General features: G+C 35.9%; 1 pseudogene; it reads right to left on the bottom strand.

Annotated features, from left to right (window-relative positions):
• Positions 1 to 7,734: 7,734 nt before the first annotated feature.
• Positions 7,735 to 7,962, bottom strand: LOC141516162 (small integral membrane protein 1 pseudogene; annotated as a pseudogene).
• Positions 7,963 to 18,958: the final 10,996 nt, after the last annotated feature.

The raw sequence follows: 18,958 nt of genomic DNA, 5'->3' as shown, positions 1-18,958 counted from the left end.
ATTGTTGTTGCTTGCATTTGATTATCCACCTGTGAAGAATCACAATTCAGAGACCCAGGAATGCAGATTTGGAAAGAAAATAGAGATTTATTAAAAGAAATTATAACACAAAAGGTGATAGTAAAGTTAAGTGGAGATTAAGGAAAAGATCATGTGTATTGCTCATTGATCTTGGAAGACCCCTAAGGCTCAGAAGAAGTCTGAAAAGGTAAAAGAGAGCAAGCCCCTCCCCAAATCTCCTTATATTCTTCTTCAGGGTCCATGGGAAGTTGTGACCTGGGAATGATCCAAGTCCCCCATTGGAGATTTTGCCTTTTGAGGAGGGGTCTCTTATGGGTAGTCTTAGATATGTTTCCAGGGCCTGCAGGCCCTGACTGCCCAGACCAAAAGAGAATGCAATCCAGATTAGGTTGAAGGTCAGGCCCTCAGACTGTGGACTAAATTTGATGATAAAGGAAGAAGGAAGATTCTCTTAACAATGCAAACAAAAGATTTACAAAATTTGTCTTCCACTCATCTCAACACTCCCTACACCCATGGTTCCCTGCATCATATTACCCCTCAAATTGTTTAGGACCCAGATCTGGGTCTTTCAGAGTTTATTTGGAGATGAATGCATTGCAGTGAGAACTTCATTGAGGCAGGGTCCAGAGAATGATTGACTGGCACAGTTGTATGGCATCCTGCAGAGGCTGGTCTTCAAGATACACAGCTAGAGAAATGAAACTCAAGGGAAAAAACTGAGCAAGCAAAAATCAGATAAACAGATTTTGAGATGTAAAAATGCAATTACTCTAATTCAAATTTTTTTTATAAAATCAACTTTTTGCAATGAACCCATTTAGTTATTAACTAAAAAAATTAACTAAAATCTCCTTTTGCCTAGGAGATTACCCATTATCTCCAAACTTCTTACATAACGATTGGTTAGAGATTGCCCTAGAAATCTCAAATTATCATCATTATTTTATCTTCCTCATGTTACATAGATGCTTTTTCCTCAAAGCAAATAACCACAATTTAGTGCCAGTTTACATATATAGCTAGAAACTTCTATATTACTAGCCATCTTCAAAATACTAATTATAACTTTCAGAATTCTTTAAAAACACTAGTACATCTTAGGTGACCTTAAATTTCTAACATGTGTTATTCATTCTAATGCAAAAGGTGGACTCCTTTCCCTTATACTGTGCCTGGAATTAAGTAGAGGGTAGAACCATAGGATACAAAGTTTACAATTAAACAATGAATCAATGGTACATCAAGAATAGGGAGGGTCTCCACCCAAGCATCTTTTAAGATTACAATTGTTTCTGTTACAACCATAATTCTCTACTTTAAGTCAATTTATATCTCAAGAGTTGGTGGTAGTCAACCCCCCATTTCTACATTCACAATTCTCTTTATCACCCTAGTGAGATTGTTGACAATGCATTATCAATATCAATTTAACATCAAAACAAATCAGATTACAAAATTTAATACAGTATTTCCTTTCCCAAAAGAAATCAATAAATATAATTATTATATATCATTCAATATTCCCAAATTCCTTGACAATTTATCCCAATTATATTTTCCTTCTTAATAACATATAAATTCTCAGATTTGTTACAGAATTTTCAAATACTTTGAATTCAAAGGTGTCTAAATTACTCTCCTGATTTAGCTCTCCAATAGTTTTTCTATTTTTGTTAAACACAGAAGTCTCCCAGCCTCCTTTTCAGAGGAGCTTCTAGAGGGCAGGAAGTCTATATCGTTAAACCTTAAAGTCTCAATTAACATAAGTTGAATACAGCTGTCAATCAATATTAGGTTAACAAAAACTTAGTTCATAGGTGAGAACATTTCACAAAATTTGCAATTTTCACACTTTGAAATATACATATGGTATTAAGATTCCCTAGTAAGGGGGTAGGCTCAGATCCCAAATCCATTATTAATTATTTGATTTTAAATTAGACTTTTAAAATTAATTAAATTCAAAATCGAAACCAAAAAGAATAATACGTAACTGTAACTATTTCAGAATTTTACACACACACACACACACACATACACACACACACACACACACACACACACACACACACAAACACACAAAGAGGAGTTTAGACACAACACAAACACAGAGACAGCACTTTTGCATAAAGATTTCAAATTTACCAAAGTGAGATTTTTGGATTCCCTGGCCAGCACCAAAATCTCAAAATATAGACACATTTTCCCACCTCTCTGGATCAGTGGAGAGATGTGAAAACATCTGATTAATGTTTAAATATACATATATTTATATAATATATTTTTTGGAATGTACCAATTAAGACCAGTTAAAAATAATTTTTAGAATGAACTAGAATTTCTTGAGGAAGCATATATATATATTTTGAAATAACCAATCAATAGTTAAAATTCCTTAAAATAGTTGAATGCATTCTTAAGTTATTTAACTGGCTATCCCCTTCTTTTTCTTTAATTAACTGACCACTGGACTTGTCAATCAATCTGTTTGCTTCCTCTTCCCTGGCTCCCAAGGGGGGGGGGGCTCCTGGACCCCAGATCATGATTTTAGGGGAAGGGCTTGGAATTGATAACTAGATGTAGTCTAAGGAAAGAATGACTGTTTGCCTAGCCCCCCTCCTCCTCAAACCAGGAAGAAGGTATGGGGGTCCCCTTTTTTAAAAATGAGGCTAAAACAAGTTTTTTTGGGGATCTTACCCTTCCTGCAGTGAAGCATGCATTCCAGCTGGGATATGGGCTTGAGTTTCTAAGTTCTAAAAAGGAATATTTTTCGTTCTTCCTCCTTCCTTCCTCCTCCCTACCCCTGCAGAGGGTGGGGGCCACAGAGAATGAGAGAGAGTATTAGAAAGAAAGAGAGGGGGGGGCAGCTAGCTTGCACAGTGTGCATAGGCCCTGGAGTCAGGAGGACCTAAGTTCAAATCCAGCCTCAGACACTTAATAATTACCTAGTTATGTGACTTTGGGCAAGTCACTTAACCCAGAGATAATTTCCAGGAATTCGGGTGTTTTGCTAATAGCTAGCTTATATCAAACTAATTCCTTCCAAGGAGACAGCACACAACCTGGGGTGGGGGGTGGTGGAAGTCTTCGGTACCAAATAAGTTTTTCCCATGATTTAATTCTCCTAAACTTCTAAATAAGCAAGCAACAAGTCAATTGGAACTACAGCCAAAAATCCTGCTATAATAACTCCACAATGGGGTCAGAATCTCAAAACCACAGTACTGTCTTTCACTAATCAGTCTAACTTCAACACAGGGCAGGCCCACATTAGGGCTGCAATGACACCAAATGGGATCAGCATGTAGCCCCTTCCAGCCCAATACCTTTGCTGACTCCCCACAAAACTCAATCGTCTTTCACTATCCTGGGGCCAAAGGAAGGAATACACACAGGAAGGAGGGCTAGCAGTCCAGTTTAATTTTCCTACTTTTCTAGAAATCTTGGATCTAAAAAGTGGTCTGCTTCTCACCTATGGAGCCCAATCTAGTTTCCCAGGTCAAGGCAGATGCCTGTGAAGAATCACAATTCAGAGACCTGGGAATGCAGGTTTGGAAAGAAAATAGAGATTTATTAAAAGAAGTTACAACACAAAAAAAGTGATAGTAAAGTTGAGTAGAGATTAAGGAAAAGGCCAAGTGGATTGCTAATTGATTTTGGCAGACCCTGTGAAGGCTCAGCAGAAGTCTAGAAAGGTAAAAGAGATCAAACTCCTCCCCAAATCTCCTTAAATTCTCCTTCAGGGTCCTTGGGAAGGGAGGTGACCTGGGAGTGGCCCAAGTCCCTCATTGGAGATTTGGCCTGTGGGGGAGATGTCTCTTATGGGTGGTTTTAAACATGTTTCCAGGGCCTGGCTGCTCAGACCAAAAGAGAAGGTTGAAGGTCAGGCCCTCAGGCTGTGGCCTAAATTAGATGCTAGAGGAAGAAGGAAGATTCTCTTAACAATGCAAACAAAAGATTACAAAATTTGTCTACAACTGATCTTAACACTCCCTATGCCCATGGTTTCCTGCATCAATATAGTCAAATAAGTTTAATTTTCTTTAGATCCAATTTTTCATTATTGCTTTAAATCCAACCTGGTAGTGGATGATCTTTGTGATAGATGACTGTAATATCCTTGCCAACATTTTATTTAAAATTATTACATCAATGCTCATTAGGGAAGCTGTTCTATAATTTTTCATTCTCTGACTTTTCCTGGTTTAGATATCAAGGCAATATTTGTGTCAGCAGGAATTTGGTAGACCTCTTTACTATTTTTTTCAACTGGTCAGAATAGTGTTGGAATGAATTGTTCTTTAATTATTTAGTAGGTTTCACTTGTAAATTCATCCAGTCTTAGTTTATTTAATTATTTTTCTTTCCTTAGGGAGCTCAATTATGGCTTGTTCAAATTTTTCTTCTACGGCATTTTTAAGTATTCTATTTCCTGCATTGTTAATATGAGAAATTTACATTTTTGAAGATATTCATTCATTTATATGTAAGCTTTGTTGGGATATTGTTGGATAAATAGCTCCTAATTATTGGTTTTATTTGATTTTCCTGGCTTATGAATTCACCCTTTTCATTTTCAATAGTGGCAATTTGTTTTCCCCCCACAAAATCAAATTAGTTAATTAGTTTATCTGTTTTATTGATTTTAACTAGCTCTTCATTTTATTTATTAGTTCAATTTTTTAAACTTTCAATTTTTTAAATCTCTGATTTTTAGAATTTTTGTTTTGAGATTTAATGACGAACAATATCTAATCAAATTATGGTTATTAGCATTATCTAGTTTTTCAATCAATTAAAATGGCCCTTTCCTCATTTTCTATATTCTTTTTTCATTAATGTTTAAGTAAGCTATTGTCAAGTCATTTACTTTTCAGCTTGCCACAAAAGTTGTTGCCTGTTTTAGCTTTTCTTCTAAGCATTCTTCATATTTTTAAAACCTTGATGAACAAATGCAGTTTGAAGTGATTTCCTTATGATAATTTTCATATATGTGCTTTGTTTTTCCTGATTAGTCACAAAAAAAGGGGGTCAGGGAGTGTCCATATCAAATTGAGAAGTTGGACATCTGGCTTACAAATATGTCTTTGAAGAGTTTGTTTAGCATGCATCAATTCACCAGGGCCTCATTATCCTTATATAAACTGACAGAATTGAGTTTTTAAAACCTGACCTTGGATTAGAGGTAAAATCTACAGTAACAGGTGAAACCTGGCCTTCATACAGCATTCTTAATGAAAATATTAAGTTTTATGCTTTTTAAAAATTGTTTATATTTTTAGAAATGATTGTTTCACAGTCTGATTCTAATTATATAATCTCATTTAATTTTAAAATAACTAATTTTGGTTTGCTATTAATGCCAATTCAAAATTAACTGTGATTTAGCTAATCATACTTATTTTTAGGGTTCCCTAGCATAGTTTTTTTTTCCTGGGGAAAAATAAAATATTTTTAAATCATGCTTGTAAGATAAAATCATCCCAATCTTTTGAGAGTAGATACTTTTCCCTTCTGCCTTGTTTCAGTTCAGCAACAGTGTTTAATAAAAACTTTTTGAATGAAGAACCAATGTCAGTCAGTGGTAGAGATGACCTTCACATTCAGATCTCCTGAAGGTAAGATCCAGAGCATTTTCCATGGTACTGTGCTGCCTTCTGGAAATCCCAGAAAAGGAGTGAGCTAGGATCTACCCCTTTTTCTGGCTAGGGCATCTGTTATACATTTTTCAGTTGTGTTTGAATCTTCATGACCCTATTTGGGGTCTTCTTCACTAAGGTACTAGAAACCACTCTTCAATGATAGATGAGGAAATTGAGAAAAATGGGATTAAATGACTAGTCTGTGGTCATAAAGTAGTATATGTTGAAGGCTGAATTTGAACTCAGGGATTCCTGACTCCAGGGCTATATCCAGCATCAGCCAGCTTCCAAGGGCAGTCTTGGAGTTAGGACAGAGTTCAAATCCTGCCTCAGACACTTAACACTTAATAGCTGTGTGATCTTAGGCAAGTCACTTAACTCTGACTGCCCTGTACTTTCCAAGGCTTTCTCCCCAGCTTTCATACTTGATCCTCCATGTGTAGTGGAGAGCCCCTTCCTTCCATATTACAGATAAAGGAATGAATTCTTCAAAAAGTTAAATGTGTCCAATGTTTAAGTTAATGAGGGTCTCAGTCACACATATTTTCAATCCTGGGCATTTATATTAATTAAATTTAGTAAACCGAGGACTAACAAAGGACCATTGGGCATAGAGGGGGAAGAGAACAAAGCTATAGGACTTGCGGCTTGTCATAGACTAGTGTGAGGCCCCAAGGGTAGCTCTTTTTCCTTCAATAGTTAAAGCAACTGTGGCATCCCACTAGCAGCCAAGTTCCAATTGTGCCAACTTTGCCCATACATTAACATCATTGTAGCCACATGTGCTAAGATCTGCCCTAGGACTTATCTTGTCCTTTTTAAAGGAATAAACAGAGGCAACTATGCTTGAGGTCACACCACAGGAAAGTGGCTATTTATTAGAATCCTTTCAGTGTAGGATTTTTTTTCCTTCTTTTTCATTATATTCTGCCTCTTTGGAAAGGCAGGAGAAGGGGTGGGGTTGAGGGAGAAGGCTGGGGGCTCAACCCTCAGAACACCTCAATCTTCCATGGCTCAGCCTCTGTTTCTTGGGTAAGGTCATGGATTAGGATGGGGACTGTTTTCTCCTGGCTTCAAGAGGCTTTGTGACATCTATGACTAGGGGCCTTCAGAAACATCAGATCCCCAATTCAGATTCACTGGGGTTTTTTCCCCCTTCAGGGCAGGTCAGGGGATCTAATTCCCTGGGCATAGTGAAGCAATCAAGGGCAAATCCAGGAGAGGGAGCAAAGGAATAATTTTAAAATGAAAACTTCTGTCAATGGCTCCAGAGCTGAAAGGCTAAGGCACCCCCCCCCCCCCACTAGACACACAAATATAAGGGGAATGGGCAGTGGCACAACTGTAAGCCTGTGAGTTCAGAGAGGGAACCTAAAGCTTCAACAACAGATTTGGGGTGGGGTAAGGTTATAAATTTCCCTGCGGAAACCAAGGGAAAATTTTTGGCTTTGCTAGGATTCCATATTGAATCATCGCCACAGAAACAAAAATTTAGAGATGGAGGGGACTTTCAAAGTTATTTGGTGTCATTGGTGACTTTTCTAATTTTCTGATGCTCATACATATCTGGAAGAGTTGGGATTTGAACCATACATGTTGTAGTAACTCTCCCTGGAGGGGTGATCCAAAGGAGAGGTCGTCTGCTTTCTGAAAGAAACACAGGGGTAACCGAGGAAATTAATGGGACATGTAGTGCTGGGGCTTTAGCATTTGAGTATAGTAACTCTCTCTGAGTTGAATGAGGTTGGTTTGGTCTGGAGTTTTATCCTGGGACAAAGGAGAAGAGAGATTTGTATGTAGGTCGGTGTTAGTATATCTGTCTTTCTGTGGGTCTGTGTCTCCATGTATGATTGTCTCTTCTTCTGTCCAGTGTCTGTTTCAGTATGTGTCTGTCACTCTAGTAATGCTGTCTCTCTGAGACTTAGAATGTGTCCATCTATCCCTATGTGTTCATATCTATATCTATTGGTATATGTGCCCCCAGAGGCCAGCCTTGGTGATCTAAGCTGAGAAGTAAGAGGTTTCTGGGTAGTGGAGGGCTCCTGGAGAAGGTATCCAGCAGACTCTGCTACTTGTACTTGTGGATGTAGTATCTGGTAATATAGCCGAAGATGAAGATGACCCAGAAAAGAATAATTCTGCTTATCACCTTCATGGCGATGCCCAGCTTCCCAGTGCATAGTTTGGTACAGATGCGCTCACAGCCCGAACTCTCCGAGGCTGACATATTCATGCTGACCTTGTCCTGGCTATTGTTCCATCTGCTGTACTGGACTGCGCTCTCCTGGGACTCCATTCTTCCAATATAGGAGTGGGAAATCTGGGCTCCTGTGGGGTGGGGGGACAGGTCAGGCTGGGCATCTGAGGCTCTGGAGGCTCCCTCGTGGATCTGGGATGCAGGGGCACTGTCTGCTGCCCCCCCCCTCACCTGCAGCTGTCACCTGGGGCTCCCCACCTGGCACCCAGACCCCGGCTCCTTGAGTTGGTGTGGGGCCTTTGGCAGAAGAGGCTGGGGGTGTCTTGCAAGGCCAGGAGTTGAGCTGGTTGGGTTCCCCTAGCATAGTTTTTAATTACTTAATTTCTTTTTCAATTATTTGTTGACCCAAATTTTTTGCCTGAAACTTGAACAATGGCCCTTAATTGTCACTATTTGATAGCCTGTTTATTTAATGCTTTTTGTTGGTCAAATATACCTCCCCCCCAATAAGATCAGTCTCAAATTAGAGCATAGTCAAGCTATTTCCATAATATAAATACTCAGAATAGATAATATGAATCACAACATGCATTTCCTCATTAATCTTAATAAACCTATTCCCTGAAAATGAACCGTTGGGACACTATGTAGAAGAAAGCCAAATAAACTTTTCAAGCCACCAGTGATTCAATTTAACAAAAGCATCTTTGGTATTTGCATATACAGATTGCATTATTTATAATTAACTTCCCAAATCATATACTCCAGCAGCCTTCTAATTCCCTCAGCCTTCTGCCTCATTGAAAAGTTCAGTCACATTTGACAACTCCAATCTGGCATCTTAAATGTGACAAACCTAGGCACTACACTCATTCTTCAAATGACTTAGCAAAGTGACATACACTAAAGTCTTACACCCTATGCCAGCAGTCACTTTTGCCCATGACTCTAATAGATCAGAGTCACTGAAGCTGAACATTCCACTTTGTTATACTCCTAACACCTGCCTTGTCCTGATGAATTTTCATCTAGTGAAAAAGATAAGCAGCTCTTACTAGTTGTCCCTCTTTAAATGTTTTGTGCTCCTAGTAAGCACAGAAGACTCTGAAATTTGTTTTGATTCTACCTAATTTCTCTTTCAAAAATCAGATACTCTACATACTACTTTGCACTAGCAGCAGCAGCAGCAGCCGCCACCACAGAGCAACAACACCAGCATGCAGTTCAGTGGCTTGTCTTCCTTTTCATATAATAGTGAGGATGCTCTCCTCATTTATTTTGATTCATTTTAGTAACACGTCATTGGCAGCTTAGTTGATGGTGTGCTTTGTGCAAGATTGCATGTATAATTCAAAATACCCATAAATTCTCCTCTGCTCATATTTAGCCCAACATTTATCCTGTACCAAACTTGAAAAATTCAGTTACTCTTTGTGACTGCAATTCTTGGATAATCTATTCCTTAGTTGTTTCTTTTTTAGGTTTTTGCAAGGCACACGGGGCTAAGTGGCTTGCCCAAGGCCACACAGCTAGGTAAGTACTAAGTGTCTGAGACTGGATTTGACCCCAGGTATTTCTGACTCTCAGGCTGGTGCTTTATCCACTACACCACCTAGCCACCCCATTAGTTGTTTCTTTTGGGTTTGTTTTAAGGCTGATTGGTGGAATAATTTCTCTGCCTTTGTTCTTTTCATGGAATTAACTTGGATGAATGTTTTTTCCCCCCAAAAACCAAAATATTTAATCTGCTTCCCAGAGAGTAGGAATTACACTAGATTTGGATTTAGAAATTTTGGGTTCAAAACCAAATTTTACTATATGTGAACTGTGAATTTTTCCATCAGTTTCCTGATTGTAACATAAGGTTATTAGATAAAATAATCTCCAATGTCCCTTCTAGCTCAGTTCCATTTGTATATTCCAAATATATATTTATCTATACATCATGTATTCTATGTATATACATTTGTATACATGTATCTATCCAAACATAGAACACATGTATATGTATTCATGTGCATACCCAGATATGTGCATATGTATGTATTTCCTTCACTGGTGTGACACAGAACTTGCCTGAGGTAGATTTTCCCCTTAGGCGACTTCCTCTGTGTCCACTGAAGGATTTAAGCATTGACTGTAATAGAAATTCTATAATAAAACACACAGACATGGATTATGTGTCATAAAGAATTATATTTCCTAAAATTAAAAACATTGGCATTTATTTTGAAAAGCAATATTTAAAAAAAAGTAAAAAAGCAGGATTTAAATATTAGGTCTCCTTACTTTAATCAGTCTTTGCCTAGATAATACTTTGTTTCTGTTTAACCCCCTCCCCAGTTTATTCGTTAAGGACTAACATTCCAATCAACCAATAATCAACCAACACATGTTTATTAAGCACCTGCAGCTTCTAGTAATTGCATAGAGTGGAATGTTTTCAGACAAAAAAAAGATAGTTTAAAGTCTACAAGAAATATTTGAACTCACTGAATTTGATATTTGAAACACTACTTGTCATTAGCTTGTAAAATTTTGCTTTGACAAATGATTGCTCTTTTGCTTCCCTACTATTTAGGCATTCTCTAAGATATAAGACTGAGAAATTCTGTACATGCAGAGGGCCAACTCTTATCTACTTAGTTTTGTTGCTATGAAGTACAATTGACATACCATCACTAAGATGCTTTGCAAACCTAAACATTAATTATAGTTAAACTATTTGCAATGGAGACTATTCTTTGTGTTTTTACATCTTCTCTTTTTTTTTTGTCATACTTCTCTTCAAATCTTTTTAAAAAATCTTTTATTTATTTATTTTCATCCATTTGTACATGTATATTTCCAAGTTACAAAGTTTCCATCCACCCTCCTTCCCCCCCCCCCCCAAGTTGGGAGCAGTCAGCATTTTACATACATATTTTATTAAACATATTTACAAATTGGCAATTTTTGGCATAAGGAATTAGAATTAAGGGAGATACATAAGAGACAATTTTTATAAAGTATTCATCAGATTCAGTAGGAGTGTTTTTTTCCTATGTGTTTTGTTTTGTTTTTTCTTCCTCTGGTTGAGGATAATTTAGTCCATAATCTATCAAATATGGTTGTCCTAGCTCTCTGGATTTCTGAGAAAGGTTGCTTCCATCAAGATTATTCATCTCATAATACTTGATGTGTAAATTGTTCTCTTGGTTTTACTCCCTTTGCTCAAGATCAAATCCCATAAGTTATTCCATGCTTCTAAAGAGTCTGACCATTTACTGTTTCTTACAGAACAAAAATATTCCATAGTATTCATGTACCATAACTTATTTACCCATTCCCCAATTGATGGGCATCCCCTCAATTTCCAATGCTTTGCCACTACAAAAAGGGCTGCTATGAATATTCTGGAACATGTAGGACTTTTTCCATTTTTTTACAATTTCTTCTGGATATAGTCCTAGAATTGGAACTGCTGGGTCAAAAGGTATTAAGAGTTTTATTGCTCTTTGGGCATAATTCCATTTTGCTCTCCAGAAAGGTTGGATTCCTTCACAACTCCATCAGCAATGCATCAACTATATCATTTCATTTCATTTTGTGAGGGAGTAGAACAGCACCTTTGTGAAGTTCACTTGATTAACTGCCCCTATTTACCCTGAGGGAAAAATCTTGTTAACAGAAAATTGGAGCAAAGAATAGGGTTCTTTGGTAAGCTTCTGTTCTCTTGGGAGTGATCACTAAGGCAACAGAACCACCCATATGCAGGGGGAAAAGAGGAAAATATGCTTTATGTGCATCATGTCTCAACCTGAAGTCTAACTATGACCCGCTTGGAGACCAGAATGATAGACTAGGTTTCTTCTTATTGGACTTCTGTGAGGGCAGGGGTGGTAGAAAATGTAACATGAGGGAAAGATGCAAGAGAAGTTCTGTTGTTTGTATTTGCTTAATGTAACTGTAATATGGAAAATTAAAAGGAGAATCTTTTCATAGTGACTGAAGAGACAAAATTTTCTGGAAAACTTTGGAATATATGATAATAAATGACTGAGGCTATATAGGACTAAAAAGACTAAGCTATTAGTGCTTAAAACTGAACTGAGATTTTTTTTTTAGATTCCTGTGGGAAAGACTTTTTTTTTTATAAACACAATTGTGAGTACTCTTTGCATTAACCTATAAATAAAATTTTCTTTGAGACTTGTAACTCTGTACTTTCAAGAGGGGGTAGGGGTGGAGTGGGCTAATAACAATACACTTGTAATAGCAAGAACATAATTGGATACCTCATAGAAATAACTTCCCAGATTTGTGGGCAGGGATCAAAGAGCTGAGATTCAAAATCCTTGCATTCCTCACTTCCCCCCATTCTTTATGGCCCCTGAGATCCTTTGATAAAAGGTAGTAATATTATACATTTGACAGCTATAAGTTCATTTAATTACTAATAAGAACCATCCTTGAGTTTCATGTAACAACATTTGTTTTAATATGCAAATAAAAATGATGAAATTGACTGTGTTCATCTGTCCTGCTCCCAGATTCAGACAAAAATGGTTGTCAGTAATTTTGAAAAATGATCCTTAGGGATGGAAATTTTATAGTCACTATTAGAAATTGCCCTAAATTTTAATTGTCCTGTATTATGAGAATTATTTTTTGTCTATCTTATCTATCACAGTATTTGTAAGATCTCTTCATCACATATTGATAGACAGATATGGAGATAGAAAACAATTGTTCTATACTCATCTTTTAACATTTGTTTCTACACTAGAAAACAGTTATTTTCATGCCTTTGTCTTATCTTTTACAGACTCAACAATTCCTATGTCCGTTGTACACATTATAACTTCATGTACATTATTTTCTATATACTTAATCATTTTCATTTCTCTTCCCTGGACTCTCTTCAATTTTTATTTATTCTCCTAAAAAAGAAACTATGGTCACATCTAATACAGAGAAGGACCTGAAAATTGCTTTGTAATAAAAATATTTTTTCTTGCTGTTCATATGGTATACTATTGATAATATCCCAGTTTCTGGTGAGCATAATTGTCCTTTGTTATTCACTGAGTCCAGAATAGATCCTGCAAGTTTGATGGAGTAGTTACTTTGTTCCAAACTTATTATGATATTTTGTTATATTAGAAAGAATATTGGAGTTCCCGACTTGGAGTTAGGAACATTTGAATTTAGAGTCTTCTTAGATTCTTCCTTAAAACTTATTAATTGTGTGACCCTGGCCAATGTCTTAAACTCTGTCTAAGTTTCCTCATCAGCAAAATGAGAATAATGTCTCAGGGCTATTGTAAGGATCAAATAAGATAGTATATGTAAAGCATTTTGTAAAATCTGAAAGTGTTAAATTATTATTACTTTTATGAACTAAGACTGTGAGTGAATTATGTGAGAAGATAATTTTCATAGCCATTGTGAACATCTTATCTTCTTTTTTTGTTTTACTACTAGTGGTATCTTAGTGATGATAGGAGAGGGAAGAAAAGTATCAGAAGTTTGTAACTTTATAGCCAGTTTTTATATTTTGGGAATATTAGGAATATTTTGATTGCAAGCATCTAAAGGACAGAGACTATATCTGTTTATGTCCCTTATAGCATTTGGTAAATTGTAGATATACAATGAATATTCATTGATTGATCCTCCCCCATTTTTTGTATAGTTCATATTTAGTCTCTTAAAATCATTCTTTTACAATATGACTTGATAAATTTTCTAAATTCTTTTCTGTATCACACATTTTGTGCCCTCCAGAAAATATACCCTGGATTCCTGGGACAGTTAATCCACTAAAGTTTGAAACTCTTGAACTGGCAATCTGATTCTGAGTTCTCTTCATTGGTGAGTAAATGAATGCAAATTTAACTAGTTTACTATTACCTTTTTGTTGTTTGTTGTTGTTAAGTCATTTCAGTTTCAATCAGTCCAAATTTTCATGATTAAAGGGTTTTCTTGGTAAAGATACTGGAGTAGTTTTGTAATTCCTTCTGCAATTGATTTTATACATGAAGAAACTGAGATAAACAGGGTTTATGACTTGCCCAAGGTTACACAACTAGTAAGTATCTGAAATCAGATTTAAACTTAGGAAGATGAGTCTACCTGACTTTAGGCTCAGTGCTCTATTCTCTGTACTACCTAGTTGTCACTTTTACCCAGGCTGCTTCGAATTTGACTATGCTTCATAACCCATCAAACTCCTTACCCAAGATATCTTACCTTTTCCCATGCTGCCCTGCATAAATTTATACTAATTTATCTATATTTTTTTCCATTTTTGTTGAGGAACAGTAATGTTATCATTGTTTCTGGAAAAGGAAAGTCAATGGTTTCTCTTTTTTTTAGTTTTTGCAAGGCAATGGTGTTAAGTGATTTGCCCAAGATCACACAGCTAGGTAATTAAGATTCTGAGATGGGATTTGAACTCAAGTCCTCCTGACTCCAGGGCCCATGCTCTATCCACTGATTAACCTAACTGCCCCGAATCAGTGATTTCCTAAAATTCTACTCATTAATCCACTTTTCTGGATCCACTCTGCTGTTGTTGTCTTCCTCTATTAGAATAAGGAATAAGGCTGAAGCTAGTATGACCACTCTTGTTAACAGAATTTCTACTGAACCCAGTCTCTAACCTGGGTGAACCAGAGCAGGCCGAGTGCCAGGAATCAAGTAGCAGTTTAATTAATTACTTGCATTGCAAAGAACATATTTGCAAATTGGGATTGTTCCACCTTTACTGTAGTGGATGCAGAAATTATATACCTTATTATAAGGGGTAAGGGAGAGGGAGGATGGATCATGAAACAACCATTTCTGGTCCTTGAGTGATCTTCTTTGAACAAGCCCATCAGAGCAGGACAAAACAGCAATTAGAGGAGCTTACATCCAAGTAAGACAACATAGGTGTCTTAGAATTCTTTGGAAATGGTCAATTTAATTATTTAGTCTTAGAGGTATCCCATTATTTTGCTTGGATAGCAAACAAGTTACACAGCATACTGATTCACTTCACTTAGCACAGACAAGTACAGCTAGGTAATTATTATGTCTGAGGTCAGGTAAGGGAAAGAACACAAGCTTATCTAGATTAATAAATTACTCCAGGTTTCTTTGTTTTCATTGATTATCAGATAAGAATCTATCTGTGAAAGGATCTCTAGAAACTAAATTATTATTATTTAATTCATTTCATATATCATATTTATCAATATGAAAATCCTAATTCTTTCCATATTCCATTCTTTTGATGTAGTTTGAGGTACAATATGTGTATGGGGAGTGGAGTGGGTGAGGGAGAATGGAGTTGAAAGAATTCACCAATCTCAGACTCAAGATAAAAGGGACATATAAACTTTGTAGTAATGTTTTCAAGCGGGCTAAGATCTTTAAGAAATATAGCAAGGTAGAGAGATAAATAGTGACCTTTAAGGGAGAAGACAGAGCCTGGTATATGAGTTGGGAGTGAATAAGAGTTAAGGAGGGGATTAAGGAGTAACTAATTCTTAAGAAACATGCAGTTTATGAGCCTTCTATGCAAGTGTATTACCCAGAGCTTAAAAATCCATTGGGTGGGTGGGTAGGTCCTAGAATCTTGCTACACTAGAGCAGCAACTAGTGATCAGGCTTGTTTTGTTTATTACTAATCAGCATCCTGTTTTCCCAGCACCCTTTACCTTGACCTCACTCTCCTATTTGGGCATCATTACCAGATGATTCTGGTTGGGCCAAGATAGCTTTGCATAGCTCTTTCAACACAAGGTACAAGATAATACATTACTTTCAGCCAATAGAGATGAAGAGACCCTAGTAGGCTGATGATTTTAATTTTGATTTATCAATTATCTGATAGATTTGATAGAGATTTAATGTTGTATCAACAAAACTTTTTGATTATATAAAATCCCTATAAAAGGAAAAATAGGGACATAGTTATATGTCAGAGGAGAAATCCCTTAGCTCTCTTTGATTCCAGGCATGAAACTTATCTCTCAATCAGTTATGTAGTCACAGAGTATTAAAGTCAAGGCTCAGGATTAACAGGTGGGGAATTTTCATTTTCCAGAAAGAAAATAGCATAATGGGGAAATAGAGTTAGGAGGGTACTGCCTAGGCAGTGATTTATGTCATAAACCATCCCAGGCATAGACATCAACCTTAGTAATCCTCAGATTGCTATACATATCATTTAATATTATTGCCTTTATAATAATTCAGAAAACCATCCCAGTAATCAAAACTCTAAACAAATTACAATCCTGGGTGTTTATTTCTTAAATAGCAAAAATTTCACAAATTATTAAGCTTGAATATCTTTAGGAATTTATGGAAGGAAAAAAGCCTGCTACTTTGATGAAGTATTAGGAAGACAGTAGCACACTGAAAGAAAGGGATTAGTTTATAAAAGGAGAAACTGAAAACCCCAGTTCATGTCCAGATTCTTCTCAGCCTGGGGCTCTCTTGGGAACAGCAGTCTACCTTCTATACTCTTTGTTTGTCTATCTATCTATCTATCTATCTATCTATCTATCCATTCATTCATTCACCCATTTATTTATTTATTTATTTGTTTATTTGTTTATTTATTTATTCATTCACTTATTCATTCATTCATTCATTCATTCATTCATTCATTTAGCAAGGCAACAGAGTTAAGTGATATGCCTAAGGTCACACAGCTAGGTAATTATTAAGTGTCTGAGACCAAATTTGAACTTAGGTCCTACTGACTCCAAAGCAGGTGCTCTATCCACTGTGCCACCTAGCTGCCCCTCCCTACCTTCTACACTCTTAATGATACTCTCTTCTGCTATCTGCATACCTTCCTCTTTTCTGGGATAGAATGGGTCTACCTTAATCTGAATTTGTTTTAGGCTAGTTACAATTTGGCATATACTTTTTTTGTATGTTTTTCAATAACTGAAAAAGTATGTCACAAGGTACAAAGTAGTTCAGTATATATATATATATATATATATATATGTATATACATATATATATATATAAAATAACTATATTTAATTGAATCAACAATTTTCCTAATTTTGTGAAATTACTCTGAGTTCCATTGTGTTCTCCTAGATGGTAGTAAAAAAAATTTCCTTTTCCTTATCTAAACTTAAGACTTTTTCTTTGGCAAGTAATTGAAAATTATACTTTTTTACTTATTTGGAAAAAATTCCTGTGAAAGCTGGAAAGTAGTTAAGCAGAAACTAGTCATAAATTAACATACCATAAATCAAAACAAAGTCAAAGTGGATAAATGATTTAAGCATAAAGAATGATATAAGTAAACTAAGGGAAAATATACCTGTTAGATCTATAGATAAGGAAAGAGTTTATAACCAAATGAAATATAGAAGATTATGCAAAATAAAAAATTTAATTTTAACCATATGAAACTAAAGAGCTTTTTACACAAACAAGATTAAAGCAGTCAAAATAAGAAGGAAAGTAGTAATCTGGGGAAAAAGGTCTCATTTCTCAAATATATAGGGAACTCATAAAAATTTGTAAAAATAAGAGTCATTCCCCAATTCATAAATAATGACATTTTATAAATAGGTAGTTTTCAGAAAAAATCAAAACTATCAATAGTTACATAAAAATGAACTAAATATATTGATTAGAGAAATGCAAATTGAAATAATTGTGATGTACTATCTCAAAGTTATCAGTTTCACTAAAGATACAGAAAAGGAAAATGACAAACACTAAATAGAAAAATAGGTATATTAAGATTTATATATAGATAAATATCTGATATTTTTATTTTTCCCCAGTTATATGTAAAAACAATTTTTACCATTTGCTTCTTAAATTTTGGGGCCCAAATTCTTTCTCTTCATCCTTATCCCCCTTGGCTTAGAAACCAAACATTTCAAAAGGTTATATATGTATAGTTAAGCAAAAGCATTTTCATATTAGTTATGTTATGAAAGGGGAAAAATAAGAAAAAATGCATTAATCAGTTATTTCTCAGGGGAGGGATAGCCCTTTTTCATCATAAGTTCTTCAGAATTATCTTGGCTCATTCTTAGAATAACTAAATCATTTTCATTTTATAATCTTAAAATATTAATATTATTGTCTACAATGTACTCTGTGACTCTGAGGCAGAGCCAAGATGGTGGCATGTAGCTAGCATGCTCCCAGAGTTTTTCTCCAATGCAACATTAAATGAAGCCTCTATACAAACATTAAAGCTACTGATCCCACAAAAAATAGACAAGATTGAAATAAATTTTCAACTGTAGACATCATGGAGGATTTTCAGTGAACATCTGTCTCTTTGGAAGAAAAGGGGAAGTAAAGCCCAGCTAGGTTGGAGAGCAGGAAAGCCTGTAGAAACTTTAAGCTTTAGTGCAGTCCAACTTGGAAGCAAGACAACAACACGGGTCCTGCAAGCTATCTAGCAAGTCAGTACAGAGGGTCCCAACCCCAAAATGTGAACCATGGGAACACAGGTCAAAGACAGGACTGAGTTGGGAACAAACTACTGCATAGGCAGAGCCTGGACATAAAATAGGAAACAAACCTCTGAATAGACAACATCTTGGTCAGTGATAAGGATCAGACCTCAGCCCCAGCATAAAAAATGTGGGTCTATACTCCCTTTACCTTAGGAGAAGAGCTCAAACAATCAAAATGAACAAAAAAAACCTGAAAGAACACCAACCATAGGTACTATCTATGCAGATGAAGATTAAAAATGCCACCTCAGAAGAAGAAAGCACTGGAAAATTACTTTCATGGACAGTCTCAAAGGAGTCAATGAATTGGACTCATATTCAAAACTTCATAGAAGAGTTTAACAAAGAATTTAAAAACCAAAGAAGAGAGGAAGAAGAAAATGAAAAAAAGAAATAAGAGCCATAGGAAAACTATGAGAAATTGACAAAAGGAATCAGCTCCTTTAAAAGTAAAAATAAGTAACTGGAAAAAAGAATGTAACTCTTCAAAAAATAAAATTGAATTGAAATGAATGAAGGAGAAAAGAATGAAATACATCTAAAACTACTGCATAGGCAAAGCCTGGACATAAAGGAGGAAACAAAACTCTGGATAGACAACATCTTGACTA

Source organism: Macrotis lagotis, chromosome 3 (assembly GCF_037893015.1).
Source record: "Macrotis lagotis isolate mMagLag1 chromosome 3, bilby.v1.9.chrom.fasta, whole genome shotgun sequence".
Lineage (NCBI taxonomy): Eukaryota > Metazoa > Chordata > Mammalia > Peramelemorphia > Peramelidae > Macrotis > Macrotis lagotis.
This window is presented reverse-complemented; position numbering and strand designations above follow the sequence as displayed.